Raw genomic sequence first — 19766 nt, forward strand, 5'->3', positions numbered from 1 at the left:
TTTCATGTCACACTCTCAGCATCACTCATGATCATCTTTGGACCTTTTGACATCACTTCATGGGCCTATCACAAGCCCATGCATCCATGCAAGTAATAATTTCTATTTTTGGCATTTGGTTGGAAGAGTGTGGAAATCAATTATTCAGCCTATAAATACATTGCCTCATGCTCAGAATTGGGGACACCTGGCCCAAGCTTTGATCCTGCAACCCTGCCATTCACCATTAGAGGATAAACTTGAAGGTTTTCAATTGAAAATTGAGTTTCAATTTCACTTCTATTTGGAAGTTGAAACTCCAAAAATCCAAGCCATTCTTTGATCCAATTCACTTCCTACAAGCTTCTGAAGTCAAGCCAAGGCCAATTGGAAGCAAGATCAAGCAAGATTCAAGCTCCTCGAATGTGATTTTTCAGAAACTTTCTCTCTTCGATTCTCTCTTAATTCTCCACCATTCTCTTTAATTTTTGGTTGGCTGAAGTCCTACCAATGTAAGCAACAAGATTGAGTTGCTTTAAGGTCAAATCGAAGCAACTCAGTTCATGATCCTCAAAATTCAAATCCCTGTATCTTTCAATATACTTAGAATTGGAGAAAATTGAGGCCAGATTCGAGTTCCTGAGCATTTTCCCTTTGAATCCATGTCCTTATTTTTCATTTTAGTGAAGGTTGATGGTTGACCAGTCCGGTGAGGTCCACCGGAGAAGAAGACCAGAGCCCTAGCTCCGGTGATGTGTTGGCATGCCTCCCGACCATCTGATAATGTTAAATTGCTTTAATCTGAGCCATTCCTTTTAAATACCACGTGTGTGTTGCATTGACTAGAGTCCATCATAGATAGCACGCACGTGACCATTAGATCTGCCACATCAATTAATGAGGGAGATCCGATGACCCTTGTTTTTTTGCTTTTTATTTTAATTTCTGATTTTCTTTTAATTGCTCATATTTTATTTAATTCACAAAAAATTCATTTTTAATCCAAAAAATATGGGACTTTCACCCAAAATCTTTAAATATTTTCCTCTTCCATATTCTGAATTAAAATTATTTTTGGATTAATTTTGATATTTTTTTAAGAATTAAATGTTTTTGTGCATATTTTTAATTGTTTAAAAATACTTCTGACTTTTCAAAAATAGTGAATTTTTTTGTCTAAGGTCCTTTGGCCTTGTTTCACCTTGGATAAATCTCTTGACCATTTATTTGGTGTTTTGAAAGGATTTTAGGTTTTAACCAAATTAAAATGTATTTTAATTCGTTTTTAAATTGATTTTTAATTGATTAAATGTTTAAAAATATTGTTGAGCCATTTTTATGGTCTTGTAATGTTTGACTTTTTGTTTGGGCCTTGGTCAAGGTTGATTTGACTTTTGTTAGATCAAAACCATTGGCTTTAAGGGATTGATGAAATGTACATTTCATCTCTCAAAATGAATGGATGGTTTTGATTTGATGAAATTCCTCCCATGATCAATTTGTGTTTCTATCTTCCCCCCTCTTCATCTTCATCCCTATTCTTCTCCATTCCCTCATTTGACCAATGAAATCTCTAATGTCTAAAGGCTAATTGATTCATCAATGACGTTGTGTCAGATGAATCAATACAAGTATGACTGAGATAGATCCCTCTCTCTTGATCTTTTTTATTTTAGTGTATGGTATGTTTTAGGAGTTTGGTTCTTCATACCAAATCTCTAACATGCATTAACATCTAAATTTTTATTGCCCGACCTCAGATAGTTATGATTTCTACATAAGTCCAATTACGATTGCTTAACATAGAGCTAAATTTGACCCTCAAGGCATAACATTCTAGTAAGTGAGATTGTAAGTCTCCCATTCTTCATGGCATTGTATGGAGACCTGACCTTTTTTCCTTTCATGGGAGCTAGTGGCATACTTGTTGAAGTATCCAAGTTGGAGTCCTTCTAATGGAAGATGACTTGGGTTAAGGATTCACACTTATGAATGAATGGTTGAGTGTTCTCCAAAGAATGACTTAATCAATTAAAAATCACCATTAACACTTGACTAACATTTGACTAACATTTGACTAACTCTTATTAATATTGCTTTATTTTCAAGTCATTTACTATTATGCAATTTAAATTTCAGTCATTTATCATTCATTGCCATTTACATTTCATATAACTTGTTTATATTTATGTCATTTTCACTTTTCTCATTTGAGCCATATCTTATGATTGTATAGATTATTTGTGTGTTTTGGTTCTGTTTGTGGTCTTAGGACCTTAAAATACCTAATAACAACAAAAACCCTAAAAAACATCTGTTGAACTATTGAGCTTGATCTGAACTTTTGGACTTAGGATTAGACAACAGTCCTTGTGCAAAAGGACTTGGCCAATGCCAACATTCTGAGACTGAGCAATGGTGAACTGAGCCTTCATCTGATACAAGCCTTGGGATTTGTTTGAATTCATCTGCTACTCTGTCTTTATGCTAATTCTTATTTTGATCTTGTGTCTGATGCTTTGCTCTGAGTTGATCAAGGAATATTTCATCTGATACATGGAAAGACAATGAAAACTGCTAGCTAAGGGAATTGCTTGCTTGGACGTGGCTATCTTTATTTGATGCCTTGATCTTTATGATGTCTAGATATTACTCATTTCTTGTTGATTATTGTTTGATAAAAGTCCAAAGGAAAATGGATTTCTACAGGACATTCTTGTCTGTTGGATTGCATCCCATTGGTCAGATCTTTTCAACCCTTAACTTTTAAATTTGTGCTTAGGGTAGTCTCTTCATCTCCCCCACTTCTTAAATTTCAAAATCTCTCCCTCTTTTCAAAATATTTCTTTGCTTTTGATTTCAAACTTAGACTTTGTTTTAATGATTAGAAACTTTTGCCTTATGCCAATAAATTTTTAAATCTTTTCTTAATCAAATTTGTAAATAAACTTAGTCATATTGACTTTAAATTTCAAAAAGACAAAATGAACTAATAACTCCATTCAAACGTTTGGCCCTTTGTGCCTTCTCTTATTAAATTTTTGTTAAAAGTAATTCACCAACTTATTTGAAATTTTTACCACGAACTATGAGGTATTGATCCCTCATTTTTATGTTGTCGTAGGCACAAGCCCGAAGGTCTTGTCAATAATATTCCCCTTCTAGATCTCTGTTGATCTGAAGATTCATTCATAATAGGCTTCATACTGATGAAAACATGGCTACAAGAGGATTTATTGTTCCTTCCATTTATGATCTCTTCAAGAATCATGCTGAATCTTCTAATCATATTTTCTTTGATTGCTCCTTTGTAAAGAAAATTTGGACTTGGTTTACACATTCTTTTAATATTCAACCAAAGATTGATGATTTCATGGATTGTAAGAAAGTGATCCTTATGGACTAATCTCCTCAGGCTCAGATTGTAGTCATGGCTTGCATTATAAATGTCTTCCATCAGGTTTGTACGACTAGAAACTTGTTGAGATTTGAAGACAAAGATACTAGTTGGAAAACTTGCATCACTATTATCTCCTCTTAGGCCAAGTTAGTTGGAAATCACACTTCTAAGTTGTCCAATTCTTCCATCTCTAATTTACCATCTTGAAGAAATTTGACATCACAATTCATCCTAGAAAGGAATTGAAGACAAAGGAGGTTCTTTGGCATCCTCCTCCCACAGGTTGGTTTAAATGTAATATTGATGGCTTGGCTAGAGTTTAGCCCTTCTTTAAGTGCTTTTGGTGGCATTTTCATAAATGAGAATGTTATTCATGTTGACAGTTTTTTGCTTATCTTATCTTTGATACTACTTTGGTATTTGAGATGTCTGTTGATATGATAGATTTAGAAAAGACAATGGAGAATAATTGGAAGAAAGTTTGGATAGAAACAGATTGTGCCCTAGTTATTAATGCTTTCTCAAATCCTAGTTTGGTTCCTTAGAGGATTAAAGCTAGATGGCTCAACTATTTAGCCTTCTCTCAATCTATCGATTTTATGGTCACTCACATATATATAGAGAAGCCAATTCTTATGCGGATTCTCTCACCAACATAGGTCTTAAGTGTAAGTCTTTCTCTTGATTTTATGATGTTCATAGTGATATTGCATTAGATTACATGCTAGACAAGATTGATACCCTTAAACTAAGACTTTTCTCTTAAGCAGTCTTGGTTTGGTCCCTCTTATATACTTGCGTTTTTATTTTTATTGAATTTCTTCTTTTTGGTTAAAAAAAGTATTTTGGAAAGAAAAATTATCGGATTCTGTTTTTCGACAATGATTTTTTCTAAGACACAAATTCAACAAAATATATATATATATATATATATATATATATATATATATATATATATATATATATATATATATATATATATATATATATATATATATATATATATATATATATATATATATATATATATATATATATAATTTTTATTTTAATTATTAGTTTTTTATTCAAAATTAAATTTATAAATTTATAGACTTTTTTTTATCTTAAGCATCCAATTTCCAAGACATGTGAGTCTTCATAATAAAAAAATTTACTGGTACATAATTAAAATTTGACTTTTGACCAAACTTTAATTCGCTGATATAAATATCAAATTCTTCTATATATTATAATTTTTGTGTTTCGTTAGTCCATTCATTCATAGTTTTGTTCTAACTTCAATTAGAACCTATAATGTGACTGATTTTTGAAATTAATCAATTTTTGGATGGAACACCAAATTTAAAGAAAAAAAATATTGATATCAAATTTAACTTAATTAAAATTTAAATTTAGAATTAAATTTGATTAGGTAAAAAATATAATATTGGAAATAAAGTGTTTAAAGGAAAAATAAAATTGAAATAAAAAAGCTACATTAAAACTAAATATTAACAAATATAGATTTATTATATCAATTTTAAATATTATGAATGAAAACTAAGAACATAATATGAAAATTTTCTTATAGTCTACGAATTTTCTTTCATATAATTTAATTTTAATTTTTTATTTTAATTACTATTTCTTAATTCAAAATTCAATTTATATTTTGTAGACTTTTTTTTATCTTAAGCATCTAGTTTTCAAGGCATGTGAGTCACGAGAATCAGAATTTCTGCAGGCACTCAATTAAAATTTGACTTTTGGCCAAATTTAATTATTTTAGATTTGATTTGTTAATATAGATATTAATTTTTCTTATATATTATACAGAACTTTATTCTTCAATTCAATTCTATTAGTTGGCAATGATAGTTTTTCTAAATTAATAGAATTTTGGACATAATATTGAATTTAGAATAAAAGTAGATATCAAATTTACTATAATTAAAATTAATTAGGTCAAAAAGTATATTGGAAATAAAAGTGGTTAAAGGAGAAATAAAATTAAAATAAAAAAGCTACATTAAAACTAAAAATTAAAAATATAGATTAATTATATCTATTTTTAAATATTAAGAATTAAAACTCATAAAACTGTGAATAAACTCTTATAATTAATGAACTTACTTTCATATAACTTAATTTTAATTTTTTTAAACTTGATCTTATTATTTTTCTTTTGTTTCAAAATTTTATATATAATAAAAGTTTATACTTATTCATAATCTATTAATAATGAGAGTTTCAATACTAGTACCTCTAAAAACTTATTTCTTTTTTATAAAATATTTTTTTTGAATTTTAAATTAAATTAATTATTTTCATACCATCATATTCCTATTTATTTTAAATCTTTTTCGAAAAACAGCTATAAATTTTATGACTAGAAAATAAACTAACCTTCTCTTAAACAATAAACTTATGAAACAAATTTTCTTAATTCTCGTCACTTCACCTCGAGTATTTTATGTTTAAAAAGGAAGTTAATAGTATTTATTCACACATTCTTTGTTACTGATAGAATATGATTTTCATATTATCCATTCAATCTTCTTCAAATTACAAACTACCATAACCACCTATTATATAGAAAGTAATGCATGGTTGAGAGTTAGTTACATTTATCTATATACGGAGGTTTTCTCATGATCACATACAATCATGCATATGCTAATAATGTTATGCATATGATGATACTTGCAACCTTAGCTATCTTTCTAATACTTTCCCACAAACTAATGGAGAGGGGAAAACCACGACTTTGACCTTGGTGCAGAGCTCTTGAAATGCTGCAGTACCTAAAGGTTTGGTGAGAGTATCCACAATTTTCATTGAACTAGTAACATGCTGAATCTTCATGAGTTTGGAGATTACACGTTCAGTAAATGTCCAATTCAATGTGATTAGTGCAAACATGAAGGATATGAATGTGAGAAAGTAGAACTACAGTAAGATTGTAGCACAATAGTGTAGAAAATAGAAATAGAACATGGAGTTCTTGAAGGAGAGACTCAAGCCATAGAAAATCGGAAGTTATGTGACTCAAGGCACAATATTCCACCTTCGTGCTTGAACGAGACATCTGGTTCTGCTTCTTAGAGCTCTATGAAACAAGCTTTGGGCTAAGGAATATACACGAGCCATATGTGGAGCGCCTATCATCAGGATCACTAGTCCAATCCGAGTCACTGTAGGCATAAATAGGGTGCTTGTATAAAGGTAATGTTGGGGAAATCAAAAACCCATGATCAATATTAGCACTTAGATACCGTAAGATACGTTTAATAGTTGTCCGATGTGAGTCCATAGGCGAGACCATGTATTGACATGCTTTGTTGACACTAAATCTAATATATGGGCGAGTAACTGTCACATACTGAAGCGCACCAACCATGGAACGATACGTGAAGAAATCAAGAAGTGGAGAAGATAAATGCTTGCTAAGTTTGCACGTGCTACGAATTGGAGTAAGGACCTCATTTGCGATGCTCATATTGGCTTTAGCAAGGAGATCACAAATATACTTAGACTGACTGAGTAAAAGATTCCCATACGCCAAATGCTTGATCTCAATTCCAAGGAAATACTCAAGGGTTCCCAATTTCTTGAGTGTAATTTTATCATGTAACGAGTCTATAAGTTTGTGAATTAGTAAGGCATAGAGAGTGACCTGTAAGGAGAATATCGTCAACATATACCAAGGCATAGAAAGTGACACCTTGATGAGAATATATGAAGAGAGAATGGTCACATTTTCCATGAGAGAAACCAAAGTGAACTAGTGTCTGAGTCAGTTTCTCATACCACGCACGAGGGGCTTATTTGAGCCCATAAAGCGCCTTTTTAAGCTTACACACAAAAGAAGGATCATTCTGCTTAAAACCAAGGGGTTGTGTCATGTAGATTTATTCATGTAAGGAGCCACTCAAAAAGGAATTGTTGATACCAATTTGTTGAATCTCCCATTTATGAGTGAAAGCTAAAGTGAGAATAACTCAAATGATAATTGGTTTGACAATTGGAGAGAAAGTCTCATTGAAATCAAAACCAAATTGTTGATAATATCCCTTTGAAACCAAGCGAGCTTTGTACTTATTCGCAGTCCCATCGAGATTTTCTTAGACATTGAAGACCCACTTGAATCCCATTGGTTTTCTATGAGGTGGGAGAGTGGTCAATGTCCACATTTGATTAATCAACAGAACATCATCTTCAAGTTTCATAGCCTATATCCAATATGGATTAGAGAGAGCTTACTTTACTGAAGTAGGTTCATTATGGGTAAGTAGAGCCTTAGGCTTGGAGTGATCAGTTTTGGCATGAGTTAACATAGGGCGCTCATTAAATTGATGAATATGATGAAGAGAGGAATATATGATAACATGAGACTCTGACTCAATTGAGAGACTCGTGGTAGGAACCTATAAAGAGTTAGGTTTCACTTGAGGATTAAGAGGCGGTGTACTTGAGTGTGATGAAGAACTAGTTACAAGTACATGCCCAGGTAAACTAGAGGGTGAACTAGCTGAATCAACACTCAAGGAGTTAGAGGAAAATATATCATTAGCTGGCACTGAGAGAGAGCTATTACTTAATGAACTTGGATCTGTTACCACATGGGCTTTATTGAGTTTAAATGAGGGAAAAGGAATGGACTCAAAGGTACAATCATGACAATTCGGTACATAAGCATCAAAAGGAGACAAGGTTGGATAAGGATATAGATGTTCATGAAAAATAACATCCTTGGAAATATAGACTTTGCCTGTTTTGCTCAAACATTTGTAACCTCTATACTGAGGTGAAATACCTAAGTACACAAACTCTTGACTCCTAAATTCAAACTTATGTTTGTTGTAAGGACGAGGAAATGGAAAACACGAGCAACTAAACACTTTCAGTGTGCCATATCTTGGATACTTGTGATACTAGGCATGTAATGGGTACTGAAAGTGAGCAAGACCTGCAACATGTAACCTATTAATCACATGGACCGAAGAATAAAATCTATATTCCCAATATTAAGTGGAAGAGAAGCACGATATAACAAGGTGAGGCCCATCTCCACAACATGTCTATGTTTTTGTTCAATTGTACCGTTTTGGTAAGATGTGTGTTGACAAGTGAGCCTAGGAGAAATGCCTAACTCAATTAAATACTTGGTTAAGGGTATAAACTCTCTCCCATAATCTAATTGTAAGGCTTTAATGGTAGTTTTGAATTGAGTTTGAACAAACTTGAGAAATAATTTGAAGGCGTGAAACGTTTCAGACTTGCGTTTTAGGAAATATATCCAAGTATACCTTGAATGAGCATCAACAAAAGCAACAAAATATAGGAAGCCTGAGGTAGAGGTAAATGGTGCGGGGTCCCATTTTACAAAACTCGAGTCACTCAGACATACACAACCTGTCGAGCTTTCACAATTCCTCTCTTTCATTATTCTGAGGATTCAAGATTCTTTTCCAGATACATAGATCATATAAACACTTCAATCTTGAGTCTCTTTTCTTGATGAGGCTTGAGATGATTCTCTAGTTAGGTTACCATCATCAGAGAGTTGAAGGTTATTTCTACCAACTTCAACAATTGTTGTCATCATTAAAACTTCACAGAGGATCTTTGTGAGATTATCAACCATATACCTGCAAGCACATGGATCATATTCTCTTCCTTTTTGATGATGACAGAGCATATCTCAGAGAGGTGTTAAAAGAGAACTAGATAGATATATATTGGATTAATTAAACTCCCCTTAAATTAAGCAGAAAGTATACTCTAATCTCCCTAAGAGTATACTTATTTCCTTTTAGCATAATAAAAAAGGCGGAAAATAATTAAAGCACATAGATCCCATGTAAAATGAACAAGTTACCATATAGATATGGACATGAGCAATCTAGAGTAAAAAATACGATCTAAGATCTTAATTCTCCCCGCAAAAGGTAGCATTTAGCTTTTAAATCAACCAGTAGGTAAGATTTGGAAAACTTCTTCCCCTTGATTCTTTCTCGAATAGAACTCAAACTTCTTTGAAGCTTTCGAAACTGAGAAGAAACTTTGGAGTCTACTTCTTTCTTGCTCAGATTTCTCTAAGATAATTATTTTCCCTTATGAGTCTTTTGGACAACCTCTTTTTAGTCTCCTTGTGCCTTAGACTAGTATTGGGCTCTAGGCGTTTGGCACCACTTTGCTCCATAAACATTCAAAATCTCAAGATAACTTGAGAAAACTCCCCATTTTGAGGGAATGACAAACCACCGTCGATTTTCCTTCTCTTCTAAGAGGTTCAACATCAACACCTTGATCACATTCGTTTAATAACACCATCACTGTCATGATCAAATCCACGAGGATTGACAATCTCCATCAGGTAACAACTTCTTCTTGTACACCCAATGTAGTGCACAAGACTCTCTCATCTTTCGATTTTATTCCGCATTAAATCAAAAACATCCTCACACAAGGATTTGTTAGTAGCATTGAATTAACAAAAATAACATGCACGAGAAGGAAATGCTTGGTTTCGATTTTTTTTAATATTATTCTTCCTTTTTAGAAACTTGTTTTCAAGAAGAAAGTATGACATTTTTATAAAATCGGGAGAATGATTAACTTCTTTATGGATGTAACAGTTTAAGAATGTGTTGGGTGAGAATATGGACACAAATATGTCTAGGGGGAGGGGTTAATAGACCTATCCCCTTAAATACAAATTCAAAAATATTTTAGGTCCCATAAACAAAACCATATATTTTAAGAAACACATAAGTAAAAGACAATACTGAGAGAGCTTGGAAGCATCTCAATAAATTGAACCAATTGAAATATTACAAGTTATCACTAAGGACTTGAATACTTCTAATGCAAGCCAATCGCAATACAACAAAATCCTCTTTAAACAGAGTGATTTAAAAATACTTTACATAGATGTTCATTCAAGTCATAATTGACTTTATGATAATATAATAAGATTGATGCATCACAGACCTAAGCTTGCACATTAAATCTCTATAAGCACGGTCTAACACTACTACAAAAAATAACGTCTTACCTCGACTGCAATAGCGAGGTAACACAGGGCGTCATGAAAAATAACGTCTTACCACCTCGGTTATTTAAACAACGAGGGTAAGTTAATTTGCACATGGGTTCAAATCTCAGCATCTGCGTTTTTATTATTTACAAAACTAGCGCCTCATACATCTCGGTTTATAAAACTTGCACATGGGTTCGTTACATTTTTTACACAGAAAATAAATAAAAATAATTTATTTACAAATACAATGTTTACCCAAAATATTACATTGTTTATACAAAATAATAAAATAAGAATCAATTTATCCCTGAAGATCATATGTTGGATCTTCGACTCCTTGATATTTGGGCAAGGTCAAATGCTTCACCTTGCAAGTATTTGTTTATGATATAAAAAAAGGGTAAGAAAAAAAAGGATATAAAAATAAATGATTTTATGCTCAAATGAATATTTAAAAACATAAACCTTAAACCCAGATAATTTTCTGCACTTGCAATCCATCATAGAGAACTCCTAATGGCAAAAGTTAAAATGGATGATGTAGATAGTTTTAAGCGCTTCATGATGTTTCTTTATCAATTATAGATATTATAAGACCTTTATAATGGGAATTTTTTAGGTTTCATGCGGATCACTAATGGCAGTGTCTTGAGCATTGATAATCATGAAATGAACGATAAAGATTTGTTTAGGTTTCACGCTAAGTTATCCCCTCGATTTTGTTAAAAACCAAGGTGAACATGATTATTTAAAAAAAAATACATTGTTTATAGAGAATATTGAAAATTAATAATACAGCTAAACAAAAAATTTGGTGTAAGAAGCTATATGATCCAAATATTGCACCCATCCAATTTCTAGGAGTTACCTGGTCCAACCATTGAATACATCCAACTTCTAAAGGAATTATCTGTTCCAAATATTGAAAAAATGTTTTTCTGCACTTGCAATCCATCATAGAGAACTTTTACAAGCTTCTAAATACAACAACAACAACAAAATCAACACCATTTTGTGAGATGGATCCCAAAAGAATGATGCGTTCGAGTTTGGAGTGGCTACATATAAGTTAGGATTAGGATAAAATATGTTTAACGAGTGCTTTTATAGTAAAATACTACTTATCTTATCCCTCGGTTATTAAGGAAACCAACGGGATATATCATTTAGTTTACACAAAAAAAATTAATAATTAAAAAAAAATCCTGAATTATTTTTCCCCTCAGATTTTTTTTAATAACCGAGAAAATAAGTTGATTGTCCCCTTGGTTTTGTTAAAAACCGAAGTAATATGTGATTTCTATTTCTAAAAATAAATAAATCATGGTGCATATTGGAATCATATCCACTATAATATCAATGATCATCCATCTTAAAAAATGTAACATATCTTTTGGATTTTCAAGGAGGCATTTGAGCTTCTCTGATTGTTTCACTTCCTACTTTCCATTTTATTTAATGCTCCAAGTATTCGTGTGTGGCAATCCATCTGATCCCACTGATTTCTTGTCCGAGCGATTGCCATAGCTAAATGTTGATTGGACAACTCCAAACTTTGTCTGTGACCAACCTTTCCACAGTTTCACTAAAGTTGAACATCTTCCAACTACTCCTTACGAATAATTTGTACTAGGCTTCGCCAAAGTCTTCCATGGAGTATACTGAAACTCTCTTCTTGATAGATACCAATAATAACTAAATTTCATTCAACAAATTACATATGCATCTATTACAAACAACAAACTTCACACAAAAACATTAGATACCCTAATATACTACTAGTCTCCCTTAACACTCAATCTTTAGAGATGAAGGTCCACAACAGTGGAAATTGACTAAGGATGAAGATGATGGACACTACCAAGGAATCTCAAAAACATTCTAATTCGCAAGGTGTTAGTTAAGGAATTTGATGTAAATGAAAGAAGAACACACACAGACACACACACACACACACAAGGTTCTCTCTAATTTATAGATAAATGGGTCTTGGTTCTGGATGGATATAATGAGCTTGATTGACCATGAATCACTACAGGATTGATCAACTCACTCTATCTATTTTCAATAAAAACAATAACAAATTTCACAAGAACAAGGTGCAACAAAAAGAATTGAATCAGACATTGATTAACACTTAAGAAGTTCTTCTAGAAAACATGAGAAATAAAATCATAGGCGCTTAAAGAAGACACACTAGAGAAGAGAAGACAAAGTGACATTTTGTCTTTATGAGTGTCACCCACATGTTTCACACTTTTGTTGTTTGGATCAAAGAAAAAACTATTTAAATCTAAGATGGTGAAGCTAGCGGAAATATGCCCAAACGTATCGCATGCTCGAACATACAACATATTCTCCATCGAACTTTATTTATTCCCGAAGGAAAGAGAAAACATCGATAAAACCCGGGGGAAGAGATATGATGGGTAAGGAAGTCAGTTATGCGATGGAAAGGTATTAGCACCCCAAACATTCATGGTACTCCATGGGAACCATTTTGATTGTTCTCGCTCGAATGGGTGTGATATCTAAGATTACTCGCGAAAGAATGGGAAAGGAAAAGAAATAGATAAAGTGCTCAGTGAGGATTGAGGTCCTCATGCCTATGTATCCTCATCGTGCAATGAGGAATTCAGAGCTCCGTAGTTCAAAGAATTAGTGGTAGGAGATGAAAAGAAGTGTGATAACAATATGGTTTAAACCAAAGGATTATGTTTTGAACTCCAACAGAGGTGGAAACATGAACCCAAGAGTATTGTGGATCTTACCAGTACATGGGCAGGCATGGCTGCCGTTATAGGGTAATGCCGAAAATACGAAGAAATAAGTGTTTGGGAACAGTTCCAAACATCTCTTGGTTCACAAGGTGGCGCAAGAAGGAGCACAAAAAGGTAGTGTATTTGGCTCAAAGGTTACTGATATATCACGTGAAGTGAATGGAAGTATAGTATGAAGGTATATGAAGATGAATGGAATGAAGTGACCGAAGTCACATAATTGAAGGTTTGGTGACAAGTGACTAAATAAGTATTATTTGAAACCGAAGGTGAAAGTGTATTGGAATCCATAGGAGAAATGAGATTTGTACCGTAGAGGGAGGCAACGTTAAATGATACATGGAACAACATGGTTGCCACTATCTGATATTTAGCAAAAAAGAAGGAATTAAATGTCTGGGTAAAAGCTAAACAACTCTAGGTAGAAATGCAGACTTTTTGCTAGGTGTCCTAAAAGGGTGTATATGGAATTCCAAAGAAAACTATAATTCGATGTCAAAGAAATAGTATGTCACTGAGTGAACGATTTATGATCGAATGTAGATAGTGGATCATGAAATATATGGATGATGCTCTAAGGCGGAAGAAAGAAAAATTAGGAGTATGCTCGCCAAGGATTCACATCCTCGTGCCTACGTATTCTCATTACGCGATGAGAAAATCAGAGTAATCTTAGTTCGTGAAACCACGAGAACAAAGAGATAGAAAAGTGATGAAAAGTATAACTTGTACCAACAAAATGGTATCAAGGGAACCCACAAATGGATGGAACTTGGAATCAAAGAGCAAACAAGCATTTACCAGTACGTGGGCTAGCAGGGCTGCCGCTATAAGGTAAAGCCAAAAATAAAGAATGAATTAAGTGTCTAGGTGCCAACCAAACAAATCTTGATTCGCAAGAAGGACTGCCGTTATATCGTCCTAAAAGGGTATATGCGGGGCACAAGAGAAATAATTATTGTGTACAAGGAATCAATATATCACTGGATGGGGAACAAATAGTTCGAGATCAAAGAAGAATAGTATATTGGATCCAAGAAAGACATAGACTCTGAATCGAAGAGAAATGTGTTGTCTAAACCTAAAAAGACTGATTAAGTGTTTGAAGGAACTCCAAACAACTCTCGATTGATAAGGTGGACTGCCGCTATATCTTCCTAAAAGGATGTACAAGGAGTCCAAGAAGAATAGTTGATCTCAAAACGATGGTATTGATTGATGAATGCAGAATGAATTCAATAAATAGGGTAGCTCATGAAGAAATTGGGTTCTCCTGTCTACGTATCCTTATAGTGCAATAAGGAAATCAGAGCTTTCGTAGTTCAACCCACTAAGGCTGAAAGCAAGGTGATTAAGGAGGCAAGAGGAGAGATTGTTTGATTGAAATAGACTTGATAGTTATTGGATAAGAACCACACTAAAGTCTATGAGTAAAGATGGATACGATAAGCAACTGTTCAAACATCCCGCACCCAAAGATATCCAGAATGAGTGTAGGAAAGCTCCAGTCTCATTCCTTCTTTACCACTTAAGGCTCATGACATGTAACTCTTATCTAACTTTCAAGTTGCTATAAGAGAATCTTTGTCATGGTTTGTTGTAACGATGAAGTGAGGGAGACTTGACAGTTGATTGACGAGAATCACACAAAATTCTATGAATAAGGGCGAGTGCTTTGAATAGCTAGGGCTTACGCCCCGTACACAAAGTCACTATAGACAAGGATGAGAGAAATTCGTCTCATCATTTCCTATTGCTTAAGGCTCATGGCACATGATACTTCTTATAACTGACAAGTTGTTGGAGAAGAATCTTCTTTATTGTTCCTTGTGTTGATGTTGTTTTGTGTGAAGAAAGACTTGGTAGTTTATTCGATTCGTATTGCACTAAAGTCTATGAATAAGGGCGAACGCTTTGAATAGCTAGGGCCTACGCCCCGTACGCAAAGTCGCTATAGACGAGGATAGGAGAAACTCCATCTCATCATTCCTTATTACTTAAGGCCCGTATCGTACAATTTGAATCGTATTTACTAAGTCTTGACCTTTGATTTTTATCTTGTATAACTCGCTGCTTGAGGTGACTGAGGACGCTTTCATTGAGAATCTTGACTTGAGGCCTTGAGCTCCACAACTTAGAGAAAAAAAGTCTTATTAAGTGATCAATGGTCTTTTGGTCACTCAAATTAGACTGTGGGATTATACAAGTTCAAAGGATTTAATTGATCAAGATCACTTTTGATCAATTTGAATCATGGGTTTGAAACAATTAGATTGAAAAACTAGGTTAATCCTAATCTAATGGAGCATGTTATAGTTAGTCAAAAAAATCCTGACTAAAATTCTATGTTAAATTCTAATCCTAAAGGAGCATGTTATAGATAGTAAAAAAAACCTGATTAAAATTCTATGTTAAATTCTAATCCTAAAGGAGCGTGTATTTATATGGTCAAAATACCAAAATCACCCGTAAAGGATAAAATGGTCAATTTACTAAGATATTGATATTGAATTAAATTCTACTCATAAAAATCATGCCTAATATTCTAACATTCTAGAAAATTATCTAATTATCTAATTGATTATAGAATCTAAATCTTATCAAACTAATATTTCTACCACTTAAAAATCTAATTAACTATTTACTAATCAAGAATTAAATCCTAATTACACCAATCTAATTTTAACCTAACAAACCTAATTACCTAATCAAGACTTAAACCTAATTACTAATTAACCTAAATCAGTCTAATGATACTCCTGATTAAAAAAGAGAAAATCCTAATTATAACAAAAATGCACAAAACAACATCAATATTAACAAGAACTGGGATTGATAATAATTAACCAATACTAAGAAAAAGATTAATGAGGGATTTGAAAAATTAAAATCAAAACCTGGCCAATGGGGTTTGATCAGTGAGAGAGTATGGACAAAGAAAACGACTTGGGCCTGAAGCCCAAGCTTCCAAACACTGGCTCGAGTTCACACTGCCTCTCATACTGATGCCGTACGGAGAAGAATATTGAGAGTGAGAATCATGGAGAGGCGAAGAGAGGTTGAGAAAGATGAAGAGGACGGTTGAGGAATGAAGAAGAAGATGGCAAAAAAATGAAGACTTGGTCTGCAATAAGGTATGCTTAAATAGTTTTTGAAGCTTGTTAGAAATGCGGAATGAAACTCACATGAAATTCTGTTGAAATGTGAAAAATCGGTTAGAGTTAGTTTTATTTTGTTATAAGTTGGTTGTGAAGTGGTTAGTTAGTTAGTTATGAGATTCTAGTGAAATTCCAAAGAATGAAATTCATTGTTAGTTATATAGATGAAGAGTTTTGTTATCAAGTGAAATCGATTGTGAAATTACATCGGAATGCGAAATGAAATTGTAATAACATGGCTTAGTTAGGAGCTGTTAATAACTTAATCAATTAGTAGAGTTAGGAAGTTAGTTAGAAAATCAGTTAAAATTTTGTTATGGTTAAATTCAAACGAAACGAAAAGTTGATGAAATGCATTCTGTTAGTTTCAAATTCCAACTTTAGTTAGAGTTAGTTTTGGTTAGTTGTTATGACAGTTAGTTGGTGAAATTTTGCTGTTATGAAATGATGTTGTTAGAAATTGTAAAATTGAATGTTGTTAGAAATTGTAAAATGAAGTGCTGTTAGAAAAATGAAGTGTTATTAGAAAAATGAAGTGCTGTTGGAAAAGCTGAACTGCTGTTGGAAAAGCTGAAATGCTGTTAGAAAAAGCTGAAATGTTGTTAGAAATTGTTTTATTGAATGTTGTTTGTAATTTTGATTAGTTTTTTCTTGTGGTTAAATTGTAGTTTGGGCCTTATTATGTTGAATGGTTTGGAAGATTTTATATTTATGATGAACTGTTCTATCAATGTATGAATGCAATGCTATTGGATAATACATGATGGTTAAATGATAGGGCTATTGCTATGCTTCTAATGAATGTTATACATGGCTTGAAATGTTTCACTGTTTGGTGTGCAACCTGCTAGTTGCGTATGGTTTTGCAGCTTAATTCGTAGCTTGCAATGGCCATGTATGTTTGACATATGATGAATGAATTTCCATTTCCGTTGAAAACTTGTCATGTATTATTTAGTTTTGCATTGGTTTTGAATTAATGGTATGCATTGTGGTTTGTTTAGATGAATCTTGAAAACTTGGTTAATGTATCATGGTTAGAAATGTTATGAACATGATAGTTTGCTTGATTGTTATGGCTTTGTTTTGTAGGCTTCACTTGGCATGGAGCTTTGGTCATGGTTCAAGGGTGTTTGGTGATGGACCTTTGTCTTGAAGGTGCTTGGATATCATGTTGGATTGACTTGAAGAACATGGAAAGGTAGTGTCTTGGTTAGAACTTATGGAAAGCGGTTGGATTTGTTTTGGAATGTAACATTGTAAAGCTTGAATTGAAATGTACTTTGGAAATGTATGGTTGATTATTGATATGTATGACTTTGTAATTTATGGAAGTGTTGTAATTTTGTAATAAATTGAAGTTAGGATATGAATGGAATAAAAAATGTAGAAAGTTTGGAATCACGCATAGCAGGGCCGGTCCAATCATATCGGAGGCTCCGTTCTAATTAAAAAAATGGGTCCATTTTTAAAAAAAAGTATAATTATAATAATTAAAAAAAATATCAAAAATACAATTATGTATTAATTAAAAATAAATTTAATTATAATTATTTTGAGTTTTGATCAATCTTGATTTTTGTATGTATTGAATTTTTATCATAACATTTTTTTTAATTATTAAGTTTTTTTAATAACATTTTATTTATTTTTATTAATATTTATAAAAAAAATTGAAATTTTCAAAAATTGGGACCCTCTAATATTTAGGGCCCTGTTCTGCAGTACGTGTTGCACTTGCACAGGGTCGCATAGGACCGACCCTGACGCATAGGCTATGGTTTGGATGTGGTTGAAACCAAATCAATGTGTAAACGAATGGTTGGAAATGTATAGAAGTGAACATTTGTGTGGGTTGGATTATGGTTTTAAAATGTTATTGAATGTCTAATTTGAAATTAGAAATAATTTCAAGGCTTATGGTCATGATAAAAGGTCTTATGGTTCATGATAAATCTGGTTGACTTTGGTCAAAGTTGACCAAAAAGTCAACGGTTGACCAAAGTCAACATTCGATCAAAGTTCAATTTTTTTTATTTTCTTATGGAATGGACATTGTGATGAAATGTAAATGATTTTGAATGAATGTGAATGGTTTTGACTTGATATTAAGGCTTGGAATTGAATCTTGAATACTTGAAATGGCCATGGTATGGAATGAATTTCACGACATGTCTAAAGAACTTCTCACAAACCACATAAAACCCCATGGAATCAGACCTTGAGACAAGACTTGAGTGTGTATGAACCATAACTTAAACCAATGCAAGATTTGGATGAATTCTTAAACCCTAGCTAGGGCCAAAGGGGACAATGAGCATGACCTGACCAAAGATCCCCGAACAACAAACACCAAGGCATTAAAAGCAAACAAGGCATGACCAAGTTATGGACTAAACATGGAGGGGTGACTAGATGAAATGCCATGAGAATGGGATCAAATAAATGTAATAAACCCAAGACTTGAGTTGGGGTCCAAAGTGAATGAGACCAAACCATATAACCACCATGAATGGATCAAAACAAGTGGTTATAGGGGATAAGGATCAAGCAAAGGTGCCAATATTCAATGGATGAAAAATGGATGAAACCAAATGGAAAGTCAAGCCACAAAGTCCAATAAGATCATTCCCTCATTGATTAGGGTTTCAAACCACACCCAAAGCTCCTCAAATATGTATCAAGCCATATGCCCACCATTATGGTTTAAATGTCAAGTCAAATATCTCCAGGGTCAAACACAAAATCCCTCAAGATCAAACATTAGGGTTGGGATGTACAGATGAATGTCATGGCATAGACCTCGGGAGTTAAGGTCCCAAAGAATCGAGCAATTAGGGTTGCACCTCATATGATAAGGAAAACCATAAACCTTACATCTATGATACTTGTTAGGAAATGCTTAATCATGAATGAATCATAATTATGAATGAGACATGGACGGGGTTAGGTGGGAAGCAAAAATGGAGGGCAAATTTTAGGGTCCAACAGATGGAAAATTGGATATTTGAAGCTATGATCGACTCAAGAAGAAATCATGATTCAAGTCATAAGATATTGTGATTCAATTCAAGTTAAATTTATGATTTGAGTAAATTTAAGTAGAGCCCAAATTTAGCTTCATGGAGAGCTTTTATTCAAGTAAAGAATAACACATGATTTGAGCCACATGAGGTTGTGATTCAAATCAAGTTCATTTTGTGATTTGAATCAAATCATCTAGAGGTAAATCCCAATTTTCCCAAGGTTACTGATTCGAATCATACTTACCACTTTATTTGAATCAAGTTACTCAACATCTTAATTTAAGAGTTCTAACTTGTGATTCAAGTCACGCCTGATGAAGCGACAAAAGAGCAATTTGCTTAAGCTAAAAAAGGAACACTATCATGAGTAAAACACTATAATTTTATTAAGAAATG

The 19766-nt window shown here is 33.1% G+C and overlaps 1 long non-coding RNA gene across 1 annotated transcript; it reads left to right on the plus strand.

Moving 5' to 3' along the window:
• The first annotated feature begins 15949 nt into the window (after positions 1-15949).
• On the plus strand, positions 15950-17748 carry LOC127115731 (uncharacterized). The gene is made up of 2 exons (XR_007800851.1): positions 15950-16320; positions 17437-17748. It is a non-coding gene; the product is annotated as an uncharacterized LOC127115731 (long non-coding RNA).
• The last annotated feature ends 2018 nt before the right edge of the window (positions 17749-19766 follow it).

Source organism: Lathyrus oleraceus, chromosome 1 (genome assembly GCF_024323335.1).
Source record: "Lathyrus oleraceus cultivar Zhongwan6 chromosome 1, CAAS_Psat_ZW6_1.0, whole genome shotgun sequence".
Classification (NCBI taxonomy): Eukaryota; Viridiplantae; Streptophyta; class Magnoliopsida; order Fabales; family Fabaceae; genus Lathyrus; species Lathyrus oleraceus.